Raw genomic sequence first — 17053 nt, 5'->3', positions numbered from 1 at the left:
AGAGAGAGAGGCGCGAGAGGGAGAGAGAGGGCGCGAGAGGGAGAGAGAGAGAGGGCGCGAGAGGGAGAGAGAGAGGGCGCGAGAGGGAGAGAGGGCGCGAGAGGGAGAGAGAGCGGGAGAGAGAGCGAGAGAGGGAGAGAGATCTTATCTGCATTCTTTTCAGGTGCATTTCGACCTTTTGAACAGGGAAGTGCAGAGTTAGAGTTGACCCATTACACAGAGAACCAAGACATCATACATCTTATCACTGGAGGTGTTAATACCACTGGATTCTCACCAAGTCAACTTCTTCCAATGAAGATGACTGGTGCTCAGTGTTCAGTAGAAACCACTCCTGAATTCTTATGATCTATCTGTCAATAAAATGCATTACTGTATTATTCAGCTTCAATAACAAATTAGTTTAATTAATGCTAGGGATGTGTGGCCAGAGTGGGGGGTTGAAAGGTCACCTATTTCATAATGTCACTTTAGTGTCCATTTGATTTGACTAAGAATTTGATTTATCATGTCTTTGCACATACACACGCCCATGCGTACACGTACACGCACAAAACACACACGCACATACATACATTCCTAGACAGAGAGAGCATCTGTATGTCTTGGCAGTCAGAGAGGCTGAAGTGGATAGCATTGATTTAAGCTTTTCTTTTCTCTCCCTCTCGCTCTCCCTCCATCCTCTCCTCCTCCATCCTCTCCTCTTCCATCCTCTTCTCCACCCACTCCTCCTCCATCCTCTCCTCCTCCATCCTCTCCTCTTCCATCCTCTTCTCCACCCACTCCTCCTCCATCCTCTCCTCCTCCTCTCCTCATTCTCTCGCTCTGTGTTCATATCTCGATCCTGCCATTCACAGACACACTCTTAATGTCAGAGCCATTGGAGTCACGGTCAGAGAGACATTCCTCCCACGCACGCTCGCACGCTCCTCTCACGCATTCTCACGCACTGTGTTCACACATCACACACACACACATTCACACACACACACACAATGTCAGACACACACACACACTCTCTCTCTCTCTCTCTCTCTCTCTCTCTCTCTCTCTCTCTCTCTCTCTCTCTCTCTCTCTCTCTCTCTCTCTCTCTCTCTCTCTCTCTCTCTCTCTCTCTCTCTACATCAGAGGGGGATCATTGATTGGTCTCATTGTGACAGTGCATTCTGTTCTGATCATTTGGGGGATTCATTGTATGGGCCTACAGCTTCACCTTGTGGTTAGTTTGAGCCATTGCCTCTGAAAACATCTACCTTGAGGACCTATGTACAGTATGCTAACTGGCCCTGGTTAGGAGGACACCATTTGGCACAACAACGTATTGTGAATGTAAAAGTAACATGGTGGGACTCTATCCATGGGTTTCTACTGTCAGTAGCATGAAGACCATTGAGACAAGGAGAAGAAGATAGGTAAGACACTATGTGGGTCTATTGTACTGTACTCACCTTCCACTCACCTTCCATTCCTCCCTCCCTATTTTGTCATGTAGACATATAGATTTCATTAGGCAGCAATGTATATTCAACTAATCCATACTCATGTATAATTCATGTTTAGTTCAATTGGTTGTTATATATTCTCCTATATCGCCTAAAGTGACTGACCTTCGGAGACTGAAAGTCAGAGTCTGTGTGTGTGTGTGTGTGTGTGTGTGTGTGTGTGTGTGTGTGTGTGTGTGTGTGTGTGTGTGTGTGTGTGTGTGTGTGTGTGTGTGTGTGTGTGTGTGTGTGTGTGTGTGTGTGTGTGTGTGTGTGTGTATGAAAGACAGCGAGAAAGTGAGAGAGTGAGAGTGAGAGAGACTGAATGAAACAGAGAGAGAGAGAGTTAAAGGAAGAATAACTGAAGTTAACTTTCTGACAGTAAGATGGCACGGGAGAAGATCGCTAGAAATTTTACGTGCCCCTGGCCGATTGTGTTTTTTGTTTGTTTATTTGTAACTTATTTTTTTACTTATTTTGTACATAATTTTGCCGCTACCTTCTCGTATGACTGAAAATAACTTCTAGACATCAGGACTGCGATTACTCACCATGGACAAGCAGAATCCTCTTTTTCCTTTCACAACTCTGACGAGTGAAGGATACGCTGCTTCCTCAGTAACAGGCCCAGATCCCCGTGATCTGGGTGAATAGACTTCTGAGAATTTGTAGATGATCGAATAAACCCCCACTTCCCTCCATTCTGCTAATAAAATCGGCGAGTTACGCGGAATATTAAACTACCAACGGGACATTAAAAACTATAACATCTTATGCTTCACGGAGTCATGGCTGAAAGACAACATCAACATACAGCTGGCTGGTTATAAGATGTAACGGCAGGATAGCACAGCGGCATCTGGTAAGACAAGGGGCGGCGGTCTATGTATTTTGGTTAACAACAGCTGGTGCACGATATCTAAGGGAGTCTCGAGCTATTGCTCGCCTGAGGTAGAGTATCTCATGATAAGCTGTAGACCACGCTACCTACCGAGAGAGTTTTCATCTGTATTCTTTGTAGCTTTCTACATACCACCACAGTCAGAGGCTGGTACTAAGACAGCACTGAATGAGCTCTATTCCGCCATAAGCAAACAAGAAAACGATCAACCAAACTTCTTCAAAAACTTTTTTCTCCACTTTCTGTCTGAATGACGTGCCCAAAGTAAACTGCCTATAGCTCAGGCCCTGAAGCCAGGAAATGTATATAATTGGTACCATTGGAAAGAAAACACTTTGAAGTTTGTAGAAATGTTAAAATAATGTAGGAGAATATAACACAATAGATATGGTAGGAGAAAACCACCCGGAATGTTCTTTTTTTTGAGAGACCATCCTCTTAGAAATGCAAAAGTAAGGTCATATTGAACATACTTCTTTCCGTAAGAAATATCAGAGTTTGATTACATTTTAGGGTATCTGAGGAGTAGATAGAAATGTATTTTGACTTGTTGTAACAAAGTTTAGGGGTAGATGTTTGGATTCCTTTCTCTGCGTGTTGAACTAGTGGATTACTCAAATCGATGGCGCCAACTAAACAGACTTTTTGGGATATAAAGAAGGATTTTATCTAACAAAACTACACTACATGTGCACCAGATGGCCACCAGATGGCCATAATGACCATCGTTAATCTCATTTTTCAACCACTCCACAAATTTCTTATTAACAAACTATAGTTTTGGCAAGTCGGTTAGGATATCTACTTTGTGCATGACACAGGTCATTTTTCCAGCAATTGTTTACAGATAGATTATTTGACTTTTAATTCACCATATCACAATTCCAGTGGGTCAGATGTTTACATACACTAAGTTGACTGTGCCTTTAAACAGCTTGGAAAATTCCAGAAAATGTCATGGCTTTAGAAGCTTCTGATAATTCACATCATTTGAGTCAATTGGAGGTGTACCTGTGGATGTATTTCAAGGCCTACCTTCAAACTCAGTGCCTCTTTGCTTGACATCATGGGAAAATCAAAAGAAATCAGCCAAGACCTCAGAAACAACATTGTAGATCTCCACAAGTCTGGTTCATCCTTGGGAGCAATTTCCAAACGCCTGAAGGTACCACGTTCATCTGTACAAACAATAGTATGCAAGTATAAACACCATGGGAACACGCAGCCGTCACACCGCTCAGGAAGGCGGCATGTTCTGTCTCCTAGAGATGAACGTACTTTGGTGCAAAAAATGCAAATCATTCCCAGAACAACAGCATAGGACCCTGTGAAAATGCTGGAGGAAACAGGTACAAAATGATCTATAAAATGAGTAAAATGAGTCCTATATCGACATAACCTGAAAGGCCGATCAGCAAGGGAGAAGCCACTGCCCCAAAGCCGCCATAAAAAAGCCAGACTACTACTTTGCAACTGCACATGGGGACAAAGATCGTACTTTTTGGAGAAATGATGAAACAAAAATAGAACTGTTTGGCCATAATGACCATCGTTATGTTTAGAGGAAAAAGGGGGAGGCTTGCAAGCTGAAGAACACCATCCCAACCGTGAAGCACAGAGATGGCAGCATCATGCTATGGGGGTGCTTTGCTCCAGGAGGGACTGGTGCACTTCACAAAATAGATGTCGTCATGAGGATGGAAAATTATGTGGATATATTGAAGCAACGTCTCAAGGCATCAGTCAGGAAGTTAAAGCTTGGTAGCAAATGGGTCTTCCAAATGGACAATGACCCCAAGCATACTTCCAAAGTTTTGGCGAAATGGCTTAAAGACAACAAAGTCAAGGTATTGGAGTGGCCATCACAAAGCTCTGACCTCAATCCTATAGAAAAGTTGTGGTCAGAACGGAAAAAAACATGTGCGAGCAAGGAGGCCTGCAAACCTGACTCAGTTACACCAGCTCTATCAGGAGGAATGGGCCAAAATTCACCCAATTTATTGTGGGAATCTTGTGGAAGGCTACCTGAAACGTTTGACCCAAGTTCAACAATTGAAAGGCAATGCTCCCAAATACTAATTGAGTGTATGTTAACTTCTGACCCACTGGGAATTGATGAAATAAATAAAAGCTGAAATATATATATTTTGTATTCATTTCACCTTTATTTAAGTCATTGTAGTGGCCCTCTTCTATCCATGGCTGTTCAGAGACAAACATCAGCTGACAATGCACAGTTACAAGAAGGTCTGCATTATGCATTCCTGCAGCAACAGGAAATGTAAATTATTATGTGGATTATAATTAATGGCCATTTTTGTAGGGTACATTTTGATACATTTTTCATTCAAAGTTTTAATTACTAACTTTAGAAGCCTTTTTGAACCTCAAACACACTACAAGTTTGCATTTCTTGCTGTGCAGGAAAATTCTCATCAACAAAATAGTGATCAAATTAAGATCCCACATCTATGTGTTTGTTCTTGATGTGATCTGTAATGCAGTTTGAACACCCACTAGCCTCAATATGGTGAACACATAATTTAGGCCTAGTTTGAATCCTGGGGCTGGTAATAGAGCGCTCCCCCAGAGAGATCAGGGGGAACTGGGTCAGAGTGGTCTCAGAGTGGCCCCGGCCCGGATCACATCACATCAGAGGAACACAGTAAACACACACATAGGGCACCGCTAGGCCTGGGCTCTTCTCTGGGCTGCCCTAGTCTCCCGGGGGAAGATGTCAAATCCTACATCTAACAAGCAGCAAATAACTCAAAACAGGCAGCTATTTTGATAAGAAATAGGTGTTTGCTTGTTGTTGTGTCTCTATGACAGTCAGAAGAGTTGGATAAAGTCCAGGGTAATATTTCTGCTCTTGGGCCAGGGAAAACTCCTGTCCTTGGTCGTCTCCTAATTCACAGTGGCATACTGCTTACCTTATTTATGGCTGAATAGTTGATGGTGGAAGTCTGGAGGATCCTGGGTAGTTGGATATATGGTGGAAAAAGCTCACAGAGCTATTGGAGATATTGAACATCACCTCACAAACTTCTGTTGTGAATAACTTCTTTAATAACTTCTTTATCGCACACAGACTCTCTCTCTCTCTCTCTCTCTCTCTCTCTCGCTCTCTCTCTCTCTCTCTCTCTCTCTCTCTCTCGCTCTCTCTCTCTCTCTCTCTCTCTCTCTCGCTCTGTCTCTCTCTCTCTCTCTCTCTCTCTCTCTCTCTCTCTCTCTCTCTCGCTCTGTCTCTCTCTCTCTCTCTCTCTCTCTCTCTCTCTCTCTCTCTCTCGCTCTCTCGCTCTCTCTCTCTCTCTCTCTCTCTCTCTCTCTCTCTCGGTGCATGCTGGGTGTTTTGGAGTTTGAGTGTTTGGTGTGGAAAGCTCTATCCTAACTAACTTTCTTGATTCTATTCTTTTCTTTACATGTTATTTTCTATGGTGGAGGGTTAATGCAATATTTGTTTTTAGCGGTATCCAAAGTTTCTTTTTCAAAGTTAGGGTGGAAGAGGACAGAGTAACGTTCGGGGGTTGCAAGGTATAGTGTGCGCAATGGCTTCTCAGCCTAGTGCGCAAGAGACGCTGTCGATTCAGCATGGTTTCAGGTGTGTTCCTGAGAACGGAGTTAAGGTGGAGGAGGTTCTGCTCGCGGTCGGTGAACAGGTAGGAGCTGAGTTTATACATTCTGCTTCTAGAATGAACAAGGCTGTGGTTGTGTTCATGAAAAGAGCTAATTTGGTCGGTAGGCTAATTGCTAGCGGAATATTTGTAAGGGATGTGTTGGTGTCAATTTCACCTCTCTCTACCCCTTCAACAAGAGTTGTAGTGGCAAATTTGCCTCCGTTTATTACGGATGATCAAATTAGGAAAGAGCTGAGTCGTTTTGGTAAGTTTGCTAGCGGTTTCCGTGTACTGTCAGCAGGTTTTCAGGCAGATGCCGTTAAGCACGTTGTTTCATTCAGGAGGCAAGTGTTTATGTTTCTGAACAATAATGAACAACAGCTAAATGTGCATTTTAAAGTGAGGCATGGGGAAGGGCTCTATGCAGGTTTTGCCAGCACAGATAGTCTACGGTGTTTTGAATGTGGGGATTTGGGGCACAAGAGTCAGTGGGAGTGTTAAGGGACATCTTTAATCAGTTTGACCTAGTGGATGTTTGGAGAACTAAACACCCAAACACAAGACAGTATACGTGGGTGAAGGTTTTGGGGCTAGGGTGAGTGCAGCTCGACTTGATCGTTTTTACATGTCCAGGAATCAGAGCAATAGGTTTCTGAGTGCTACCATTCTCCCAGTGGGGTTTTCGGATCACCACATAACCATGGCTCGGCTGTCTATTTCACCAGGGCCCCGGCAGGTATCTTATTGGAAGTTCAATGTAAAGCTCTTACAAGATGCCACTTTTTGCTCAGGTTTCAGACTTTTGGGAAAGATGGGGGCAGCGAAGAGAGGAGTATGAGTCTCTGAGTCAGTGGTGGGATGTGGGGAAAGTGCAAATTCGGCTTTTCTGTCAACAGTACACAGCTCTCTCATCCTCAGAGGCTAGGAGAGTGTTGGGGGAACTAGAGCGGTGTATTAGTGAGATGGAGGTAGAGATGGTGGGGCAAGGCAATGTAGGCCTCCAGGCTAACTTAGCCGAATTACGTAGGGACCTGGGCAGTTTTTTCCAGGTTAAAGCAAAGGGAGCACTTGTAAGAGCTAGGTTCTCCATGCTCAAGGAGATGGATGCTCCCAGCTCCTTCTTCTTTGGTTTGGAAAGACAGAGCAGTGAAGCCAAGGGTATGCATTGTCTACGGCTGTCTGATGGGCGGGTGACCTCTGTGGTGGGGGAGATGCGGGAGCGGACTGTGGAGTTTTATACTGAATTGTATAGGGCAGAAATGTGTGATCCTATGTGTGCTCAGGTCTTGTTCGCAGGACTCCCTAAGCTCTCTCGGCCACAGAGGGATGAAATGGACATTCCTCTGTTGTCACATGAACTGGCAGAGGCAGTAACCCAGATGTCCCCGGTCGTGCACCCGGGGTTGATGGACTTCAGTGGAATTTTACAAAAAATTCTGGGGAACAATTGGACAGGATTTCTTTTGCGTGTTGCGAGAATGCGTAGGGGTAGGAGAGTTGCCGATGAGCTGCCGTCGGGCGGCTCTGACTCTCCTGCCCAAAAAGGGACTTGTGTGAACTTAAGTGGTCCTTCTGTAGCTCAGTTGGTAGAGCATGGCGCTTGTAACGCCAGGGTAGTGGGTTCGATTCCCGGGACCACCCATACGTAGAATGTATGCACACATGACTGTAAGTCGCTTTGGATGAAAGCGTCTGCTAAATGGCATATATATTAAGAACTGGAGGCCTGTGGCGTTACTCTGTGCGGACTACAAGATTTTTGCCAAGGTCCTCTCTAACAGACTGAAGTCCCATCTGGACTCTATAATACACAAGGACCAGACATATTGTGTACCGGGACGCTCAATCACGGACAACTTGTTCTTGATTAGGGACATGTTGGACTTGTCGAGAGGTTCTAATGTGAACTTTGGACTGGTCTCTTTAAATCAAGAGAAGGCTTTTGATAGAGTGGATCATGAGTATCTGTTTAATGCGATGTCTGTGTTTGGGTTTGGGAAGAGTTTTGTGACCTGTGTGAAGCTGTTGTATGCTGGGCGTCATGTATGGTTAAGGTGGGAGGGGGCTCAGTAGGCCAGTCTGGGTGAGACGGGGCATTAGACAAGGATGCCCTCTATCTGGGCAGCTGTACACACTAGCCATTGAGCCTTTTTAGGACTGCTACGCAGGAGACTGCGGGAGTGTGCTGGACAGGCATGGATGTGGTGACAGGAATTGCAGTCTCAGCATATGCAGATGATGTTTCTGTGATGGTCAGGGATGGGCAAGATATGCAGGAACTAGAGACCAGTCTGAAGGTGTATGAGGGAGCTTCATCAGCTAAGGTAAACTGGGGAAAGAGCAAAGCTCTGTTATGTGGGGCATGGGGGATAGGGCTCCTCCTCTGCTTCCAGGGGGTTTGCAGTGGGGTTGTGAAGGGCTTAAAGTGTTGGGGGTGTACCTGGGCTCGGAGAGGTGGGTCAGCAAGAACTGGGAGGGGCTGACACAGGCAGTGGTGTCAAGACTGGCCAGGTGGAGGTGGCTCCTGTCCCAAGTGTCATATAGAGGGAGGGTGCTGATAATCAACAACCTGGTGGCATCTTCCTTGTGGCATAAACTGGCTGTCCTCAACCCCCGCCGGTCTGCTTGCAGACCTGCAACGCAAGCTGGTGGACTTTTTTGGTCGGGACATCACTGGCTGAAGGCAGCAGTTTTGTACATGACCGTCCACGAAGGAGGACAAGGCCTGGTGGAACTGGAGAGCAGGATGGCTGCTTTCAGACTAAAGGCGGTGCAGAGACTGCTGTACCACACTGATGTTGGCTGGAGGGAACCAGCATGCGCGCTGCTGAGGAGAGCTGGCGGATTAGGGTTGGACCGGCAGCTGTTCCTCATGAAGCTGGAGAGGCTGAGTACAGCAGGTCTCTCAGAGTTTTACTCTGCGGTGCTGAGGGCCTGGCAGCTGCTAAGGCCCACACGAGAAGGGGTGTGGAGCCTGGGCAGTGGGTGTGGGAGGAGCCCATCTTCCACAACCCAGCCATCCCTTTGAGATCGGTTCAGTCGGCCACCCTGCAGAGGCAACTGATGGCAGGGGTTTACAAAGGCTGGGTGACCTGAGACTGCTGGGAGAGGAGGGGTGGAAAACCCCGGAGGTCTTGGCGCAACAAACAGGAATAACGTCTCTTAGGCTGCTGGAGAGATTCCTGGAGGAGGTCCAGGAGGCACTGTCTGAGCCGGTAAGGGGGTGTTTGAGAGGCCAAAGGGAGAGGGGCCACCAATGTTCCCGCCACTGCAGGTGACGGCAGAGACTGGAGACTGGCAAGGGGTCTGGAGGACTTGTTAGATTTTAACACTCCGAGCCTGGGGAGTTTGAGGGGTGGGAGGTAAAGCCCTCTACAACCTCTGCGTTAAGGTGAGGAGCATTAGAAGCCTAACAGGAGTGAAGGCACATCAGTGGCAGGGGGTATGTGGGGCGGAGAGTATGGTGGGTTTTAGATGGAGGGCGCTCTACAAACCCCCAGTACCAAAGAGGTCAGGGGACCTCCAGTGGAGGGTTCTTCATGGAGCCCTGGCCACTAACAGCTGGTTGGCACGGGTTGATCCGGGAATTGGGCAGGGGTGTCCTTTCTGTCAAATGAAAGAAACTGTAATTCATGTGTTTTCTGTGTGCACCAGGTTAATGCCATTAATGTCTCTGTTGGAATGTCTGTGTGACAGGTTGGGGGTGGTTTTTGCTGTTGGGATGTTTATAATGGGATACAGGTATTCGAGTAAGGAGAAAGAAAAATGTGTTTTGTTGAATTTTCTGTTTGCTCAGGCAAAGTTAGCTATTTGGCTAACAAGGAGGAACAGGGTCAAGGTGGGGGATAACAGACCCTTTACTACTGTTTCATGGGATGGTCTCTGCGCGCCTTAGGGTTGAGTTTGAGTTCTATAAAATGATCAAATGTGTGGAGATGTTTGAGGAGATATGGTGTGTTGGGGGGCTGTCTGTATTGCTGGGGAAGATGTTTTGGATATACGGTTGTAGGAGATGGTTTTTGTGTATTTTTATTTATTTTTTTATTTTTATTTATTTTAGGAGTGGGGGTGAGTTTTAAATGAATTAAGAATGTTTCAATAAAGCAAGACCAAAAGTCAAAGTCTCTCTCTCTCTCTCTCTCTCTCTCTCTCTCTCTCTCTCTCTCTCTCTCTCTCTCTCTCTCTCTCTCTCTCTCTCTCTCTCTCTCTCTCTCTCTCTCTCTCTCTCTCTCTCTCGCTCTCTCTCGCTCTCTCTCGCTCTCTCTCTCTCGCTCTCTCTCTCTCCTCTTTTCTATCTATCATTGCAGTTCATGTCATCTCTCCTTCAGGGACATGACAGGTTATCAGTTTTATCACACGTTCCCCTTTCAACGCTACTGTTTTAAAAAATGATTTTCCTATTACAGTAGTACTCTGAGAAGAGTATTCTTCCAATATTTGAGTTCTTATGGTGTTGTATCTCACTACTACTCCATAAGAGCATGATGATGATGATTAGTTGTTATCTATGTTAACCAGCAGCTCTTGAAATGAGGGGATTGGGGAATGTAAGATGAAGGTTATTAAATAACAGGCAGCACGCCCTGAGGAAAGAGGTCGGCCTCTGCCTACATTAATCATGGAGCTGTTCCAAAAACATGGCTCTAATAATCAACGCATCATGTTCTAAGAAACTCAATATGAATTACAATTTATTACTGTTCAAGAGCAGCACAATGTACTTTAGTAAAGATTTTGTAAAAATGGAGATAAAGTTCTGATCTAAGCCCAGTTTGAGATTTTTCTCCGGCTATGGATGAGGTTAGGGTTTAGGAAGAACTAGCTGATACTTGATCTGTGCCTAAGGGTAACTTCTACCTGGAATGTTTTTGTGTGCTGTGCCCTTTCATTCATGGAAAGCATTAAATGACAGTGACAGTAACAGTGGCCATTATGTCTCACAGAGCTGCATTGCTGTTGCAAACCAGTAGGGGGCAGAATAACCTATGCTAGTATCATGTATGCTACATCAACACTGGGACGCTGTGACTGAGCAGGGTTTGAATTATATAAGGCTCTGGTCAAAAGTAGTGCACTAAATAGAGAATAGGGTGCCATTTGGGATACATTCTTAGAGTCTTAATGCTTAATGTTGCCCGCGGATTTAGTATACCCTTATGTGTGTCCCCGGGTTTGATCTGGATGGCCGAGCGTGTCCAGATGTCCTTCTTCACCTGAGACATCCCCTCCCGGGTCATCTGGTAGGACTCGTCAGTAGCACACGCACTGACATAGCAGCACCCCCCAATTTGCTTTAAAACTGCAATATTTTCTCTCAGCCTCATGGAAAATGTAGTAGGAAATTAGCTTAGGGATTCTTGAAAGTCAAGACAATCCTTGTCCTGCAGGGAAAGTTCTTTTATAGTTGAAAAATGGATGTTGTTGTATTATTTGAGCTTAAAATGTACATTTAGGGGATTTTATAAGGGGAAAATATTTTTAGAAATTCCCTTGTCCGGATCAAAGGATCTCAATTTCAAACTCTCCAAAAAAGTGTTTAAAATTTGAAAAACAGTCTGTTTCTTGCAATAGCCTGTCACGTCCTGACCATAGAAAGCCTTTATTTTCTATGGTGGAGTAGGTCAGGGCGTGACTGGGGGGGTGTTCTAGTTAAGTATTTCTATGTGTATTCTATGTTTTCTATTTCTTTGTTGGCCGGGTATGGTTCCCAATCAGAGGCAGCTGTCTATCGTTGTCTCTGATTGGGGATCATACTTAGGCAGCCTTTTTCCACGTGTTGTTTGTGGGATCTTGTTTTTGTATTGTTGCTTTTGAGCACTACAAGACTGTACATTTGTATGTTTGTTACTCTTTCTTGTTTTGTTGCTGGTTCACATTTAAATAAATGATGATGAACCCAAACCACGCTACGCTTTGGTTCACTCCTCATAACGATCGTGACAGAAGATCTCACCAACAACGGACCAAGCAGCATGCACAGGAGGAAAGCCAGGAATGGAGGACATCCTGGACGTGGGACGAGATTATGGCAGGAGATGGAAGCCTGCCATGGAAGCAGGCGGAGGCAGCAAAGGAGGAACAACGATGACACGGGGTTCGCGACCACCACGGAAGCCCGAGAGGCAGCCTCCAAAAGGTTTTTGGGCGGAGGCACACGGGTTGGTCGGCAAAGTCGAGGGGCGAGTCTGAGAGCGAAGAGGAATATTTGAATAGACTGAGCGAGGAGTATTGTGAGATAGTTGAGGGGAGTGATGAGGTAGAGTGGATGGTTTGGTTTCTGGAGCAAGATAGTCGCCGTGAGGAGCGTGGGACCAGTCAGGCACCATGTTTTGCGGAAATACGCAATGTGTCTCCAGTGCGCATCCACAGCCCAGTGCGTCCTGTGCCAGCGCCCCGCACTTGCTGGGCTAAAGTGAGCATCCAGCCAGGACGGGTTGTGCCAGCTCTACGCTCCAGACCTCCAGTGCGCCTCCACGGCCCAGTATATCCTGTGTCAGCTCCACGTACCAGGCCTCCAGTGAGTCTCCCCAGCCTGGTACGCCCTGTGCCTGTCCCACGCATCAGGCCACCAGTGCGCCTCCACAGTCCAGTACGTCCTGTGCCTTCTCCCCGCCCTCCCCTGAGGTGCGTGTCACCAAGCCCGGTGCCACCAGTACCGCCCCCACGCATCAGACCTCCAGTACGGCTCCACAGTCCAGAGCTTCCGGCGACGGTTCCCAGTCCGGAGCTTCCAACGACGGTCCGTGGTCCGGAACCTCCTACGACGGTCCAGAGCCTCCAGCGACGGTCTGAGGTCCAGAGCCTCCAGCAGAAGTTCCCAGTCCAGAGTCCCCAGCGACAATCCACTGTCCGGTGCCTCCGGCGACGATCCATGGTACGTAGCATCCGGCGATGATCTCCGCACCAGAGCCGCCATTGAAGATGAGGTTTCAGGTTTTGCAGCCAGAGTCCGCACCTTTTTGGGGGGGTGTTCTCGTTTATTATTTCTATGTGTATTCTATGTTTTCTATTTCTTTGTTGGCCGGGTATGGTTCCCAATCAGAGGCAGCTGTCTATCGTTGTCTCTGATTGGGTATCATACTTAGGCAGCCTTTTGCCACGTGTTGTTTGTGGGATCTTGTTTTTGAATTGTTGCTTTTATTTATTTTTATTTTACCTTTATTTAACTAGGGAAGTCAGTTAAGAACAAATTCTTATTTTCAATGATGGCCTAGGAACAGTGGGTTAACTGCCTGTTCAGGGACAGAACGACAGATTTGTACCTTGTGAGCTCGGGGATTTGAACTTGCAACCTTCCGGTTACTAGTCCAACACTCTAACCACTAGGCTACCCTGCCGCCTAGTGAGCCCTATCAGACTGTACGTTCGTTTGTTTGCCTCCTGGAGAGACACATGGAACGAGGGGTTAATACGGTAATTAGTGGGTAGCTGTAACCTATAACATACCCCGTTCACTCTCCTCAGGACTTTAAACGGCCCCACAAACTGAGGACCCAGCTTCCGGCAGAGCAGGCGGAGGGTCATGTTTGGGATCGAGAGCCAGACCCTGTCCCCTGGTGCGAATACCGGGGCCTCACTGCGGTGACGGTCTGCGCCAACTTTCTGGCGCAGTATGGCACGCTGGAGGTGGACGTGGGCGGCCTCCCAGGTTTCCTCTGTGCACCGGAACCAATTGTCCACCGCAGGAGCCTCGGTCTGACTCTGATGCCAAGGACCTAGAACCGGCTAATACCCTAATACACATTGAAAGGGAGAAAGGTTAGTGGAGGAGTGGCGTAGCTAGTTCTGGGCCATCTCTGCCCAGGGCATGAACTTCGCCCACTCCTCCGGCCGGTCCTGGCAAAAAGACCGCAGAAACCTACCCAGATCCTGGTTAACTCTCTCCACCTGCCCATTACTCTCCGGGTGAAAACCTGAAGTAAGACTGACGAGACCCCCAGACGTTCCATGAACGCCTTCCAGAACCCTTGACGTGAACTGGGGAAATCGATCAGACACTATATCCTCAGGCACCCCAAAGTGCCGGAAAACGTGTGGAAACAGGGCCTCCACAGTTTGTAAGGCCGTAGGGAGACCAGGCAAAGGGAGGAGACGTCAGGACTTAGAAAAATTATCCACAACGACTGGGATCGTGGTGTTAGCCTGTGAAGGTGGAAGATCAGTTAAAAAATCCAGACAGGTGCGACCACGGCCGTTGTGGAACGGGTAAGGGTTTTAACTTACCTCTAGGCAGGTGTCCAGGAGCCTTGCACTGGGCGCACACTGAGCAGGAGGAAACATAAATCCTCACGTCCTTAGCTAAAGTCATGACAGCGCACCGTCCAACCTATCCCAGGATGACCAGAGGGTGACATGTGGGCCCAATAGATCAGTCAGTCGTGGACAGCAGACGTAAAGTACAGATGCCTAGCTGGACACTGAGGGGGAGAGGGCTCTGCATGTGACCACGTCCAGCTCCCACACTACCGGCGCCACCAAACAAGAAGCTGGGAGTATGGGAGTGGGATCCATGAACCGCTCCTCCGTGTCATACAGCCAGTGCGTCTGCCTTAACGTTCTGGGAGCCAGGTCTGTAAGAGAGGGTAAACACAAAACGAGTGAAAAACATGGCCCACAATGCCTGATGAGGATTCAGTCTCCTCGCCTCCCGGATGTAGTCCAGATTGCGATGGTCAGTCCAGATGAGAAAAGGGTGTTTAGCCCCCTCAAGCCAATGTCTCCACGCCTTCAAGGCTTTTACGACAGCCAACAGCTCCCGGTCCCCCACATCATAGTTTCGATCCGCCGGGCTGAACACAGGGGCGGAGCTTCAGTGGCGTACCCGAGCGCTGAGAGAGCACTGCTCCTATCCCAGCTTCGGATGCATCCACCTCCACTATGAACGGCAAATAGGGATCGGGATAAGCCAACACAGGAACCAAGGTTATCAGACCCTTCAGGTGCCTAAAAGCCCTGTTCGCCTCAGCTGACCACTGCAAGCGCACCGGGCCCCCCTTTAGCAGTGAGGGAATGGGAGCAGCAACCTGACCAAAACCCTGGATAAAACTCCAGTAGTGGTTGGCAAACCCTAAGAATCACTGTACCTCCTTTGCCGTGGTGGGAGTCGGTCAATTACGCATGGCTGCAATGCGGTCGCTCTCCATCTCCACTCCTGACGTGGAAATCCGATGCCCTAGGAAGGAGACGGACTGTTGGAAGAACAAGCATTTCTCTGTCTTGACATATAGATCATGCTCCAACAGGCAACCAAGCACTTTGCACACCAGGGACACATGCTCAGCGCATGTAGCGGAGTATATCAGGATGTCATTGATATACACCACTACACCCTGCCCGTGCAGGTCTCTGAAAATCTTGTCTACAAATGATTGGAAGACTGATGGAGCATTCATCAACCCATATGGCATGACGCGGTACTACGGAGATACTCCATATTCTGGACAATTCGATCCATGGCGGCGCTCAGATTGTCAATCATCTCCGTATGCTCCATGACACGCTCCTCCACCTCCATGGCCGGGATACCTTCTCCTGCTGACTTCATTTTTGGGGTCAGAAATTCTGTCAGAGTCGTGTGTATCGGTGGCAGGGAAGCCAGGCGCAGGAGAATCAAACTGAGTGTAATGGAGTTATTTAATAACAACAGACAAAAACATAACTCCAACACTAAATGTAACAAATAAAACAAAGTTGGTACGAGGACCCGATCGCGCACCAATACAAAACAACACTGAAATAACAAACAATCTCTGACAAAGACATGAGGGGAAACAGAGGGTTAAATACACAACAGGTAATGAATGGGATTGGAACCAGGTGTGTAGGAAGACAAGACAAAACAAATGGATAAGGAAAAATGGATCCATGATGGCTAGAAGACTGAAGTCGTGACAGTTAGACCTAAGGGATAATGTTTGCTTTATAAATGTTGTTCTATGTTCTAAATCTAGAAAAACATGCCAAAATCCTAAACCAAATTAGCCCTGGAGCATTTAATAGTGCTTTAAAACAAAACAAAAATACATTTGGAAATTTCTATAACATATTTGAATAATCTAATCAAACAATCAAGTCCTTCAAACACATATTGGAAATTGTAAAAATGCAAGGCATTTTATGGTGTCTGCGCTACGCCACTGAGCACACACCATGATCTTGTCCTGGCCGTCTAGCTGCTCCCAGCCTGAACTGTAGATCAACACAACACAGTTATCAGTCATTCAGCCAGACATCTAGCTAGTCATTCAGCCAGACAGTCAGTCAAGCATTAAGCCAGCCAGTCCGTCAGTCAGCTAGCCATTCAGCCAGTCAATCAATCAATCAAATGTATTTATAAAGCACTTACATCAGCTGATGTCACAAAGTGCTGTACAGAATCCCAGCCTAAAACCCCAAACAGCAAGCAACGCAGGTGTAGAAGCATGGTTGCTAGGAGAAACTCCCTGGAAAGGCCAGAACCTAGGAAGAAACCTCGAGAGGAACCAGGCTATGTGGGGAGGCCAGTCCTCTTATGGCTGTGCCGGGTGGAGATTATAACAGAACATGGCCAAGATGTTCAAATGTTCAGACTACACTCAATCATAGGACTTACTAAAGAGATGAGTCTTCAATAAAGACATAAAGGTTGAGACTGAGTCTGCGTCTCTCACATGGATAGGCAGACCATTTCATAAAAATGGAGCTCTATAGGAGAAAGCCCAGTAAGGAAGCCTGCATCTTGTGACCTCAGCGTACTTCTGGGTATGTACAGCAGGACCAAATCGGAAAGATAGGTAGGAGAAAGCTCATGTAATGCTTTGTAGGTTAGCAGTAAAAACTTGAAATCAGCCCTAGCCTTAACAGGAAGCCAGTGTAGGGAGGCTAGCACTGGAGTAATATGATCATATTTTTTGGTTCTTGTCAAGATTCTAGCAGCCGTGTTTAGCACTAACTGAAGTTTATTTAGTGCTTTATCTGGGTAGCTGGAAAGTAGAGCATTGCAGTAGTCTTACCAAGAAGTGACAAACCCATGAATACATTTTTCTGCACCATTTTTGGACAGAAAGTTTCAGATT

General features: G+C 46.9%; 1 protein-coding gene across 2 annotated transcripts in view; it reads left to right on the top strand.

Moving 5' to 3' along the window:
• The window catches only part of LOC118377105 (serine/threonine-protein kinase PAK 5-like), a 129390-nt gene that overhangs the window by 66292 nt on the left and 46045 nt on the right, over positions 1 to 17053 (top strand). The window lies entirely within an intron of this gene.

This window comes from Oncorhynchus keta, chromosome 8 (assembly GCF_023373465.1).
Source record: "Oncorhynchus keta strain PuntledgeMale-10-30-2019 chromosome 8, Oket_V2, whole genome shotgun sequence".
NCBI classification, from domain to species: domain Eukaryota; kingdom Metazoa; phylum Chordata; class Actinopteri; order Salmoniformes; family Salmonidae; genus Oncorhynchus; species Oncorhynchus keta.
The sequence above is the reverse complement of the archived record's forward strand: the minus strand, read 5'-3'. Positions and strand labels throughout refer to the sequence as shown.